The sequence below is a fragment of the Lissotriton vulgaris genome, chromosome 9, assembly GCF_964263255.1.
Source record: "Lissotriton vulgaris chromosome 9, aLisVul1.2, whole genome shotgun sequence".
Taxonomy (NCBI): Eukaryota; Metazoa; Chordata; class Amphibia; order Caudata; family Salamandridae; genus Lissotriton; species Lissotriton vulgaris.
In genome coordinates this window covers 621,016,235-621,029,289 of record NC_141697.1, presented here as the reverse complement: position 1 = coordinate 621,029,289, position 13,055 = coordinate 621,016,235, and the positions used below count along the sequence as shown (strand labels likewise).

Below are 13,055 nucleotides of genomic sequence, written 5' to 3'. Positions count from 1 at the left end.
AAGGGGACATGGGAATGATAGACTGGGAGACAAAGACACTATGAGTGAGTAAAGTAGAGAGAGAACACCTGAAAGTGAGAACATGTGGAAAAATAAGGGGTTACTAGGCACGTGGAGATATTGAGACCATGAACATGTCAGGGAGAGAGAGAGAGAACACTGACACAGGGAGAGGGGTGGAAAGATCGGGGCAGCAGTCAAAGTGCATAAAAAATATGGGACCTGTGGTGCTGCATGCTATGGGGCAGGGCCAGTGAGCTTGGGGGTGGAGGTCAAAGTTGTGTTAAAAAAACGAAATATTCTCTTCGTTTTTTAGTGTGTCCCATTTAGGTAGCTACATTTAAAATAGTGTAGCTTCAATGAGAACTAAATAATAACTACTGCCGTTTTTTTTACTGGCTGCCCGTGGCTAGAAGAATCCAATTTGTACTCCTCTGCATAGCCTACCGGGTGACCCATGGAACAGTACCAGTCTTTCTACAATTAAAACTCAGGCTATATTACCAAATGAGCAACTTAAGCTACACTCCTGGTCACGCGTTTGAAAAAATAAAATAATAAAAAGAATGATTGTCAATCTTAGAGAGGATCATTCTCTGTTCAAGTTTGTATGCTCAGGAAGAAAACAAGCACAAATAGCAAATGTGGTTTTATCTAGGAATCATAAAGACCAGGATTTTTCCTGAACATAACAGCAACTGGGTGGAACTCACTAGAACACACTGGTCTGCAGGCTGTGATTATACCTTATACTCTTCTCGATCTTCATCACGCAACTCAGCACTGAACCATCTCTTCCACGACACCATTGGTGCATACTTCCAACTCTTATGCCTGCCACCAAGGCCTCACTTAAGAAGCAATATCACAACCAACACATTTGCTACCATGCATGACAAAAGCTATAGATAGATACTTGTCTAACTGGAAAACTCTTCGGCCCTTGCAAAGGAAGAGGGCTCTATGTTAATGCTGATACCACACACTACAATGTCACCAATTAAAACTACTGTGAAAATGGATTACTTGTCAACAAGCCTACCATGTCAAGCATACCTGAAATCGTGAAAACACAACTGGGTGTCGCATGCCACCCAAATACAGGCAAACATCAGTATGATCCCACTGGACCCATTTGAGATGGGCGACAATATAAACCAATCAGTTAGACAAGTAAAAAGGGGACCAGTGGTGAGCTGGTGGAAGAAAGAGGGACAGTGACCACTGACTACAGGGACAAATAGTAACATCTGGAAGCAGTGAACAGGAACGCAGGGGCAGGCTGCACTCACCTCTCCTGGGCTGCTCTGTATGTTCAGCCCAGCACCACTTTTTTCCTCCATAGATAAATCTGCTTGCTGGGCATGGGCTAGCAGTAACGTACTGATTGCCTGAACTACGCTTTAATCTTCTGTCCCTGTTTTCTTGCGTCACTTCCGCGTAGCAGCATTCTGGTGCAGCCACATTGTTGGTGGTTCTGCGTCAGCTATACATTTGAGAGGGTGAGGCATTAGATACAGAGCTGCTGACTTCGGGACTGGGGAACCTGGTTTGAGTCTGGACGTCGGCACTCCCTGTGTTTACAAAAATGATGCCATCAGAACAAATAAAATGAAATAAACTATGGAAAGAAAATGGTGGTACGGTATCCGAGTGGAAAAGAAGAGGGAAAAATGAGGGCGGCGTAGCGGGAGATGAGTGGAAGAGAGGGCCTGAGCGCAGTCTGGACAGTGAGAGGGAGCATAGAGGTTGGGAGACTTTAGAGACAGTAAGGTTGAGAGGAAAGGCAGGCTTGTAGAGAGAGCAAACGCATGCAAGAAGCAGCGACTTCAGAGAGGTGTTTAAGGCGGGGATGCATTGTTGTCAGAGGAGTGAGGTGGTGTGGGGAAGGGCACGGGGAGATTAGGAGCATCACAGCAGGTGCGGAAAATGAAAGGGCCACAAAGGTTTTATGGCAGGAACATGAACAGAGGCAGGCCCATGTAAAAGAGTGCACTAGAAATTTTGGAAATAATGTGAAGCGTAAAAGCACATGTAACAGGGGGAGTCCTCATGGGAGAATATGAACATCCAAAAGGAGGGACAATTAAGCTGATTTACCCATCAGAATTGGCCATTTACTAACGACAGTAAGAGGAAGCCAATTGAAAAGATGGGCTTAAAGCCCATATCCAGAAACCGCATGCCTCACATAGCAGCCCATGCGCTGCCCAGGCCCGACCTAAAAATACAGGGCAAACTCAGTCTTCATTGGGCTAGCTCCATCCTGGCAGAGAAGAGTGGTAAGAACACAACAATGGGTAATTGGAATCTCCGAGCATTCAATAAGTCAAGAAATCCTTATACTTTAAGTATCCACTGTCCTTTTATTTAAACATCCAAGACGTGTTTCGTTTATTTTTAATTTTAACAAGACTTCATCAGGGCATCAAAATAATCTCTATGTACCTATAAACTGTATCGGGTACTTTATCTTATAAGTAACTAAATATCAAGTGTCCCAAACAACTGTTTGAAAAGAATATTTGGTGTGTTGTCAGTGCATCTTTATATCGTGGGAAAAGGTTGTTCCCAACGTGTAACCGGTTTCTTGGCGTTCAGCTCCACCCTGGTGGAGAAGAGTGGTAAGAACAGAACAATGGGCACCAGGGTCTAACTACTCTTTAAAAGAACAGGTCAAAATGTGGGATTTTGTCCTACCTCTAACCTGCAGAGAAGACTTGTAAGAACTCAGGACATGTGGGCATAGCTCCAGCCTTCAGGAAAAACAGATCAGAACTTGGGATGTCTGGGCCTAGGACACGGTCTTCAGAGAAGACGGATACAAACTCGGGATATGTGGGCATAACTCCAACCTTCAGGAAAAAACAGGTAAGAACTTGAGATATTGGGCCCCAGGACTAATGCTTCAGAGAAGACCAGTAAGAGCTCAAAACTTCAGGACCTAGCTCCTACCTTAAGAAGATCTGTATGAACTCGAGACGTTAAATCTTATGACTGAATGTGAAGAGAAACTCAAGAAGAACTCAAAAATCAAGGCCTAGTACCCCAACTTCAGGAGAGTATTAGTAAAACATGGGAACATTGAGCACAGACAGTGCCTCTGAGGGAAAACATTGAATTATCTCTGCATTCCATTTTTCCACCTTTACTTAATCCAAATGTCAACAAAACACAAAAATGTTTCACAGGGCTCATGTTGTGAACAGAAAAGCACTGAAATTTTTTTGTAAGTGGTACTGACACGATCTGTAAATAACGTTAGAAAATAACCCCATGTGCCACATTTTCCCCTAAAACATTAGGCGATAGACATGCCTCAGCCTTTAAGATATTATTAATAAAGCTTTGCAGATCAGTGTCCACTCATGCTTTGTTTATGCCTTTACCATTGCTTTGCTCCACCCATCATAAACTTGTGGTCAATATTTCTCCCAAAGGTGTAGCTGATGGAAAGTTTGGCTTTTCCACAGTTGATGTGTTATGGGTGTGTTAGTAGTCTGAAGCGTCTTATTTGTTAAACTTCTCTCTTCTTTTCAAGAAAGCTGATGCCTGTGATTGGAAACAAATGTTAAATAAAACATTACTGGAAACGCTAAGATGAATGAATTCACTCAATTGAGGTTGCTGATTAGGAGGTTATTCTATACTAGTCTTGTTTTAACCTATCATCCTTCAGACCCATGGGCCACACATTTTGCATTTGGGAAAAAAGGACCTAGTTGCACAATTTTTACTACTTCAGGAGTCTCTACTTCTCAAATGAGAAAATGATGCTTGATCTGAGTCAAATCATCCTGGTCCTTTTCTAATTTTGATGGTGGCAAAAATGTGGCAATATACTGCCCAGCCTCTCCCACCTGCAATACAATCTCCCTTAAGGAACCAGGCATTTCTCACTGTTCAGCTGTTCTCTGTAAAACGTAGACCCCCCTAACTCTGAATACACATGCAGATGACACAGATGCTTCTTCACCCAGACACTCACCTGTGAAAATAAAAATGCATTCCTTTTTTTTTTAATTCAAATTTTTTTATTGACAAAAGAACATAAGAAAAACAGAAAGATAAAAATCAAAAAGCATAGTACAAGAATTACATACAATACGTGCGGTTATGGCTGGCACTGAATTAACTTGACAAATGGTGTGTAAAATAAGGGGGGCGTGGCTTGGGCGCCGATGGCGATGGTCGCCTGAGAGCTCGGCTCCGGGACTGAGCCCGGGATTATCCTGTTAATCGGAGGCCGCGGGGCACCCTAGCCCCCGCAAATCGTTGTTCGGCCCGACTGGACCCTACTGAGGCGCCTGGCGCGGCCCGGACGGGTGGTGATCCGCCCGAAACTCGAAGTTTGTGGTCCCGAGGAGAGCGACCCAACATGGCGCCCGGACCCCTTTGTCCCCTCGGACGGGACCATTAGACTGGAGGAACGTCGCCGGTTACAGCGTGCCCTCCGCTCTTTTGTCTTCCTGGAAAGTGAGGACCTGGACTTTGATCTGATGAGACCCTGGCATTGGTGATTGCGCCTGGGTGGTCGGATGCCCCTACCATAGTGAACTCCGGCACACGGACGCCTGGAGGTCCTGACGGTGGTGCCGACCCCCGGCGCGGCACTTGGCTGCATCCCCCGATCGACCTGATCCCATGGGAAGCACAACCCCCTGGCACCACAAAGTCTCTGGTGGTGTGGGTGGCCCTTGCTCCGGGTCCTCGTTAACCAGACGGGCCTGCCCGGCCTGGCGCCGAGTGTCTCCGCCTCCTCCTCAGTGCTCTCCGACGACACGGTGGTGGCGCGAGCCGAAACTGTGGAGGTCCACCTGGCCCTGGAGAAGAAGATCACCAGCCCTCAACCTGAGGGCCAGCAATCGGGAGAGCTATAGCCGACGCCCGCACTCGGTGGCGCCTTTACCTGAGTCCACACTGTGCGCTTCCCGCGACATGGGGAAGCAGAGGGGGGCCAAAGGGACTACCCCGGCCGCCTCTGACTCGGAGACCCCGGACAAGGAGGGCCATGGAGACCCGGGAGGTGCTGGTGGGGCGCCGTTGCAGCAACAGTTTGACCGCGTCCTGGAGGCGATTGCGACCACACGCTCGGCCCTTCAGCAGGACATTGCCCAGGTGGCGACGAGCCTGGGCCTCCTTAGGGCGGATCACGGCAAGCTGTCGGACAGGGTCAAAGAAGTGGAAGGCTCGGTGAAAACCTTGGAGCCGGCGCAGCGATCCTTGGCCGCGACAATGAAAGATGCTCTATCCCGGATTTCTGCCCTGGAGCAGCGAGCGGAGGATGCGGAAGGCCGTAATAGGCGCAACAACATCCGAGTGGTAGGCCTGCCGGAGAAGATCGAAGATGGCGACATGGTGGCCTACTTGGAAGCCTGGCTCCGAGACGCGGTGGCCCCGGAGGGCTTATCCTCTTTCTACACCCTTGAACGAGCTCATAGAGTCCCAGCAAGACCACCGCAACAGGGCCGTGCACCGCGTCCGGTGGTGGCGCGCCTACTGCATTTTCGCGACAGTGACCTCATCCTCAATGCCGCTAGGCATAATGGCCCCTTCAAGGTGGAGAACAGCCAGGTGAACATCTTCCTGGACTACACCTATGAAACCCAACGCAGGCGGTTTTCATTCTTGGCGGTCAAGCGCGAGCTCCGGAGCGAGGGCATCCAATACTCGCTCCTATTTCCTGCAAAGCTCCGCATCATTGTCGATGACAAGACTCAATTTTTTGATACCCCGGAGGATGTCTGTAACTGGCTTGAACTCTATAGAGCTGGGAAAGATGGTTTCGCCTCCACATCTCAGCCAGCGGTGGAGCCGGGACAGCGACGGCGATCTAAGAGGATACGAAGTCGCCGGGGCCGGTCGGGCGGCCCTTCAACTGCGGAGACATCGACGGAGCGGAAGGGAGTACTAGAGGTGTTGTCTGCACTGTCTGGATCACGAGATGACACCATTGCAGAAGAAGAGAACCCTGGTGACGAGGGGGCATCGACGGACTCGGAGGACTCGGTGACCGATAGCATCAGCACACCGGTGATCACGCCGAAATCGGTTGAGGACCTTCTGGATGGACAGGGTTGACGGGGTGAGCTGCATCCTTTTGGGTGGGGGCCCGTAGCGGGTGTGGCGGGAGCCGCTGGTTCAGCATGATCTCCGGAAAAGCGGGGGGTGGGGTGCCTTGCTTTTGCCCCGAGGGTTTCCGATACGGTTTTGGGCTTGCTATAGTCCTGGTAGCCAGGGCATCGAGGGCCCACTGCCTCCACCCAGCCCGCACCTGGCCCTTAAGGCCTTCCTACGGTGGCGACCGTAGGATTAGTTGGGGACGAAGGGTTTTCTGAGGGCATGGTTTGGATGGGAACTAGATGGAGCTATTTGGGTCCTGTTCTGGGGAGGGTGGGCAGGGGTTTGGTTAGAATAAGAGTTGTTGAGTTTTGGTTGGGGGACATGGCCGCCATCAGTGCTGGGTTGCTTGTTGTTCGCTCTTTGTTGGGACCCGGATGGGGAGACTTTGCACAAACAGTATGGGACAATGGCTGACGTTGCTAATGTGAAATGTATTACTTGGAACGTGCGGGGGCTTCATACCATGTCTAGGCGGCACAAAGTCCATGCTTATTTAGTGCGTAGGGGAATACAAATGGCGCTGCTGCAGGAGACCCATCTGAACAAGGCGGAAGGGGCGGCGCTACAGCGTAGGTGGAGGGGGCAGGTCTTCTACACGTCGTACTCCGCGTATGCCAGGGGGGCACTAATTTGGATTAGAGCTGGGGTTCCCTTCCAGGTCACAAACTCAGTGGTAGATCCAGAGGGGCGCTACGTGGCCATCTCGGGCACTCTGGGGGGGAGGGACCTGAACGTTTGCTGTGTATACGCACCTAACATGGACCAGATTGCCTTCCTTTCTAGGTTATCGGGCTCGTTGGCCCACTTTTTCACGGGGCCCCTCTTGCTCGGTGGGGATTTCAATTCGGTAGTGGATGTGGAGACCGATCGCTCGCATCCGCCCCTCCCTGATTCTCCGGTCCGCCGTGTGGCTAAAGGTCGTAGGGACTGGCAGATACGTTGGGGTCTGACGGATATTTGGAGAGCGCAACACCCCGACGCTAGAGACTACTCTTACTTTTCGGGCCTACACGAGTTGCACGTTAGGTTGGACGGGTTTCTTGGCTCGACTGAACTGGTTTCAGCGGCGATCCGTTCCGAATACTTGACTAGGACCATCTCGGACCATAACCCCCTCCTGCTGGCCCTTCGCTGGTTTCCGGGGGCGCCGGCGGTGCCCACCTGGAAGTTACGTCCTGAGATCCTCGAGGACACGGTATTCAAAGCGGACTTAGGAGATAAGATCGAGGAGTATTTCGCGTCCAACAGGGGCACTGCGAGCTCGAGAGCGCTGGAATGGGACGCTTTTAAGGTGGTGGTGAGGGGTTATTGCATCACCAAGAAGGTGGGTATGAGGCGGGTTATCCTCGATGACTTAGACGTGGCTGATCGGACGCTTCGTGAGTTGGAACTCCGCCGCCCCGGGCACCCTGAACTTCAGGGACGCACGGCAGAGGCGAAGGAGGCGGTGGCGGCGGAGGTCGAGCGGCTGCGCTGCTTCGACTACAAGGCCTATACGGTTCGGTCCCTCCCAGAAGGGGATAGATCGAGCGCATTGTTGGCATGGCTGGCTAACCCTACACGCCAGACCTCACTGACGACGTCCATGCGCATGGCGGACGGGACCATGGTGCACACTCAACCGGAGATTCTAAGCTGCTACCAGCACTACTACGATCAGCTATATCGCAGTCGTGCTGCCACAGACCCTGACCTTCTCGAGGACTATCTGAGGTCCCTGGTGCTCCCAGCGGTGGAGCCTGACGTGGCGAAAGCCCTGGGGTCCGATATTGCACTGGGGGAGATCCGCAGCGCCATTAAAAAGATGGCGCGGAATAAGACCCTGGGTCTAGACGGTCTTCCTGTGGAATTTTACGCGGCCTATGCCGACCTCCTAGCTCCGAGACTGGTGATCGTATATAGGGAGGCGAAGAGGCTTGGCCGACTCCCCGGCTCGATGCGCGAGGCCCTGGTGGTTCCCCTCCTCAAGCCGGGACGGGACCCGGCCAATCCGGCGTCCTACCGTCCCTTATCGATGCTGACGGTCGATTATAAGATTCTGAGCAGCATCTTGGCCTCGAGACTGCTGGGCCACATGAGCTCCCTGGTACATGAAGACCAGGCTGGGTTCATCCCCAAGCGCAACACGACCATGAACATCCGTAGGTTGTTCCGCTTGCTGGGTGAACCGCTCGTGGATGCTCCGTGCCCGGTGGTCCTATCGGTAGATTTAGAGAAGGCATTTGATAGCCTGGAATGGGACTACCTGCACACTGTGTTGCGGCGGTTCGGCCTCGGCGAGGGTTTCATCAGATGGACCGCGGTCTTGTACACCTCCGTATCGGCCAGGGTTTGGGCGGGTCCTTTAATTTCCTCACAGTACCCGGTGGAAAGAGGCACGAGACAGGGCTGCTCGTTATCCCCACTTCTCTTCGCCCTGGCGGTGGAGCCTCTCGCACTGCTACTCCGATCGGGGGCTCATTACAATGGCTTTTGGACACCTTCGGGCCCGCACTACATCTCGTTATATGCCGACGACCTGTTGCTCTTCCTTGAGGACCCAGTTGTAGCCCTACATGGAGCTGCGACGGCGCTCACTGCGTTTGGGGAGGTCTCGGGCCTCCGGGTGAATTGGGCTAAGACATGCCTTTTCCCGGTTCGCAGAGGCACCCCTAGCCCAGTCCTCAATAGCGAGATTAGATGGGAACCTGACTGCTTCAGGTACCTGGGAGTGTATATTTATCATGAACCATCTGACCTCCTGGACGGAAACATTACCAGATGCAGTCGGGCGCTACGTGGTAATATGGACTTCTGGGCTACGCTACCGCTTTCGATGGCGGGGCGGGTCGCTCTCCTCAAAATGGTGGCTCTTCCCCGGTTGCTGTATTATTTCCGGGCGCTACCGGTTTGGATCCCGCCGGCCACATTTAGGCTCCTACGGTCAATGATAGTCGGTTTCCTCTGGGGCTCGGGCCGCCGAAGAGTGGCCCTTAAAACCCTGATGAGGCCGAAAGCCGAGGGTGGGCTCGCGGTGCCGGACTTTGAGAAATACTATCTGGCGGCGCAGCTCCAGACCCTCACCCAGGAGATTGCCAGGGAATTCCGGGGCCCGGAGGACAAAAGAGGTAGGGGGATGGCCAGGCATGTTCTATCCTTCATAGCTCTACGCCAACGTTTGGCCTTGCAAGACCTGACGCTGGAGGAGAAGACCATTCGCCTGTGTTGGAACCGAGCCCACGCCCGGGGCCAATTGCGTATACCGTATGCGCCTGAAATACCTTTAGGAATGTTGACGGCCTTGCCCCATGGCGGTGATTGGTCACGGTTGGCGGACTGGGAGGACACGGGGCTGCAGTTGGTGGGGGATCTTTATGATGCTGGGGTGCTCTTGCCCTTTCAGGAGCTCATTGACCGCTTCGGGATTCCCCGCGGGGACTTCCTATTGCACTCGGCCCTGGTCCGAGCGATCCAGGCGCACTGGAAAGGCGGACAGGAGGAACCTCCTACGTCTCCGGTGTGCCAATACGTCATGATGTCTGCGGGCACGGTGAAGGCGGTCACTTGCCTCTACGGTAGACTGATTAATGAAGGGCTGACCCCCCTTACGACCTTGAGAGCCCGTTGGGAGGCAGACATAGGCAAGGAGATCCCGGAAACGACCTGGTCTCAACTCGTGCGACGGGCTTGGAAGGGGACGCGCCACGCCCGTTTTCAATTGGTCCACTATTATGTACTCCATCGGGCATACCTGACCCCGGCGAAAATCCAACAGTACTTCGCCACGGGCTCGGCGACCTGCCCCAGATGCCCGGCGCCGGAGGCAGACCTCCTCCATATGTTGTGGGCCTGCCCGGGATTGTCCTCCTACTGGGTGGAAGTGGGGAAGACCCTGACGGAGGTGACGGGGAGACCCCTATCGGTCGATGCGGCGGTGGGACTCTTGCATTGGTTTCCACATACCCCCAAAAACAAAATTTCCAGTAAATTTATTGATTTGGGGCTTCTCCTGGCTAAACGAGAGGTGACCAGGAACTGGAAGGCACGAGCTGGTCCGACTGGGAGCAGGTGGCACAGCGAACTCTTGAAGTGGGCGGCGGGAGAAAGTACGCTGAGATACCAACTAGCTGGGAGACAACATAACAAAAAGGCACAGGAGGCAGCGCTAGAATGGGAGACACTAGTGCAGGCCCTCAGTGACTATTGCGCCCCCAGCGACTCTGATAGCGAGAGTGCGGCGCGCCCCGAGTCCCGATAGGCGATTGCGATTTCTATTTCTGATACTCTCCTCTTGGGTCCTCTCATGAATCCTACTGCGGCTGCTACCATACACTGATGGCGGGGTTGGGTTGGGGAGGGATTACTTTGGAATTTAGTGTTTTGTGGGATGGATTTTCTTTTGGGTGTTATGGGCTTGTTTAGAAAAGCAGATGACGGACAGCGGATTATCCGGACCAGCTTTGCTTTCCTGCTGAGCCCCCACTGGATTTTGTCGCCTAATCTTTGGGCTGTGGACTGAATGATTGTATATGAAAACATGCTGCGGGGGGTAGGTGGGATGCAGTTCATTGATTTTATTGGCTTTATAATGCTGGTCGTATATGTAACATTTTGCTAATTCCTGCAATAAAAATATATTTAAAAAAAAAATTAAAAAAAATGGTGTGTAAAATAACATTGTAATGATATACATTTATGACGTTATACCGGTATTGCACAGCCAAGTAGTTGTTCTACAATCTGAACCAAATATACACGAAATAAATATAATAAATAATACATAATACACATATACTTAAAAGGTATTTTCAAGTAGTACATACACTGGTACAATACGTTCAGAAATCGAATATAGCCCATACTGAGTTCCTGTCGGGGTCGCAATAGTAAGTGTATGAGGAAGTAAGCCAACAATTACGTCGCACAGAGCATATTCACATACATGCAAGCAAGAGAAAGTAGTATTCCTCTAAGGAGGATCGAACGAAAAGGAGGAAGCTTTAGGAGATTTCCAGAGTTTTTTTGTTGATGCACGCCAAGGAGAGGATTGTAGGGCATTATTGTCTACTCCTCTTGATGCAAGAGACCCACTCTCGCCACATCTTGAAGGAGACTTCCTCAGCATTCCTCTATTTACACAGTATACCCTTACATGCTAAGGTGAGAAGCAGGTCTAGCAGTTGTCGATCATACTCATTAGCCACAGTTGGGTCTAAAGCACTTAGAATGACATAGATAAATTCTCTCCGCGGTTTGATTTAAAAAATATGTTCTATGCAGTTGAAAATGCTATTCCAATAGTTTTTTAGGGAGGGGCAATGAACAAACATGTGTGACAGGTCACCTTCAGCCTTATTACAATTCCAGCATTTTGGGGTATCCCTTAGTTTAAGTTTAAACAGTTTTTGGGGTGTCCAGAACACCCTGTTGAGCAACATAAACTTTGTTTGTGATAAGATTGGAGAAACTTTGTTCACAAGAGCTGTTGCGTTAATTCTATCCCAGTCAAGTTCAATTCCCGTGTTGTTGGGTTCTTCCTCCCATTTTATTTCATTACGCTTTTGTGCTTTCCCGGCTTTTGGGATGAGTAGTTTATAGACTTTAGATACGAAATGACCTGCAGCTTGGAGGCATGTTAGTTGTGGTTTAAGCCATGGTTCAAGGGGTTTAAGTGGACGTGAAGCCAGGACTGTTTTCAGTTTTAGCGAACCGTAGAAGTCCATTGGCGTAAGGCAGTGTGTTGCCTGGATCGCCGAGTATGGGAGTGGTGAACGTCCGTCATATAGGTCAGAGACCATGTTTACGCCTTTCAACGACCAGTATTCCTAGTGGAGTGATTCCCCATAAATTCGAATAGCTGGGTTATGCCATAAGGCAATGGAGGTAGTGTTTTTTATTTTTGGACTAGACGATTGTACTTGGTTTAGTCTTAGAAGAGCTTGCCTAGTGTTTAGCATGATATATTTAGAATGAGGGAGATGCACTAGATCCATGGTAAGCAGTGCTTGAAGGGGCGCATTGCCAACAATAGCTTTCTCTATCTTTATCCATAATGGGGTATAACATGGGTCCTCAATAAACCAGGCTGCTCCCTGCTTGCACAAGAATGCTGTCTGGTAGTTTCTAAAATTGGGAAGCCCCAGGCCGCCTTTTTCCTTAGTCAGCTGTAGCTTTTTCATAGATACCCTGTGCTTCTTCCCCTGCCATAAAAATGTTCCAAACAGTTTATCTATTTTACGCAGGAAGTCATCCGTGAACGTCATAGGGAGCATGCTCGCCAGATAATTTACCAAGGGTGTTACCATCATCTTCAACGTCTCAGCTCTCCCCCACCACGATAGGAACTTAGGGGACCAACCATCTAGTAATTTTGTTATTTTACTCAGGAGGCGCTCTTCATTGACTCGTAATGTAGTAATTAGGTCTTTATCAAAATCTAATCCTAGATATTTAAAACAGTCCGGTTGCCAGGTTAAACCAGAATTCCCCAAAATCTCCTTATTCCCTATATTATTCAATAGTTTTACCTCAGTTTTGTCTTTATTCAAGGAGTATCCAGAGACTTCCGAGAATTCCTCTATGGTGTTCATAAGGGCTGGTATTGCCTCATCTGCCTTCTCAGACATGACTAAAACGTCATCTGCGTATGCTGTAAGCTTGATGACACAGTCATTAAAGGCAATTCCAGGGATGCTATTGTTATTAATGATTTGGTACAGGAAGGGTTCTATGGCCAACAAGAAAAGGGGACAGGGGGCAACCCTGTCTTGTTCCCTGCTGTCATTTGAAAGAAGAGGAGAAGGCACCACCCGCTCGAACCCTGGCCGAGGGACAGGAGTAAAGGGACATGACCAGTTTTATGAATGTTGGACCGAAGTTAAATTTATTTAAAACAGCCTCCAGAAACGTCCAATCCACCTTGTCGAAGGCTTTTTCTGCGTCCAATGTTATCG

General features: G+C 50.4%; 1 protein-coding gene across 1 annotated transcript in view; it reads left to right on the top strand.

Annotated features, from left to right (window-relative positions):
* The window catches only part of MAP3K10 (mitogen-activated protein kinase kinase kinase 10), a 270,585-nt gene that overhangs the window by 192,112 nt on the left and 65,418 nt on the right, over positions 1–13,055 (top strand). The gene's annotated exons all lie outside the window — the stretch shown is intronic.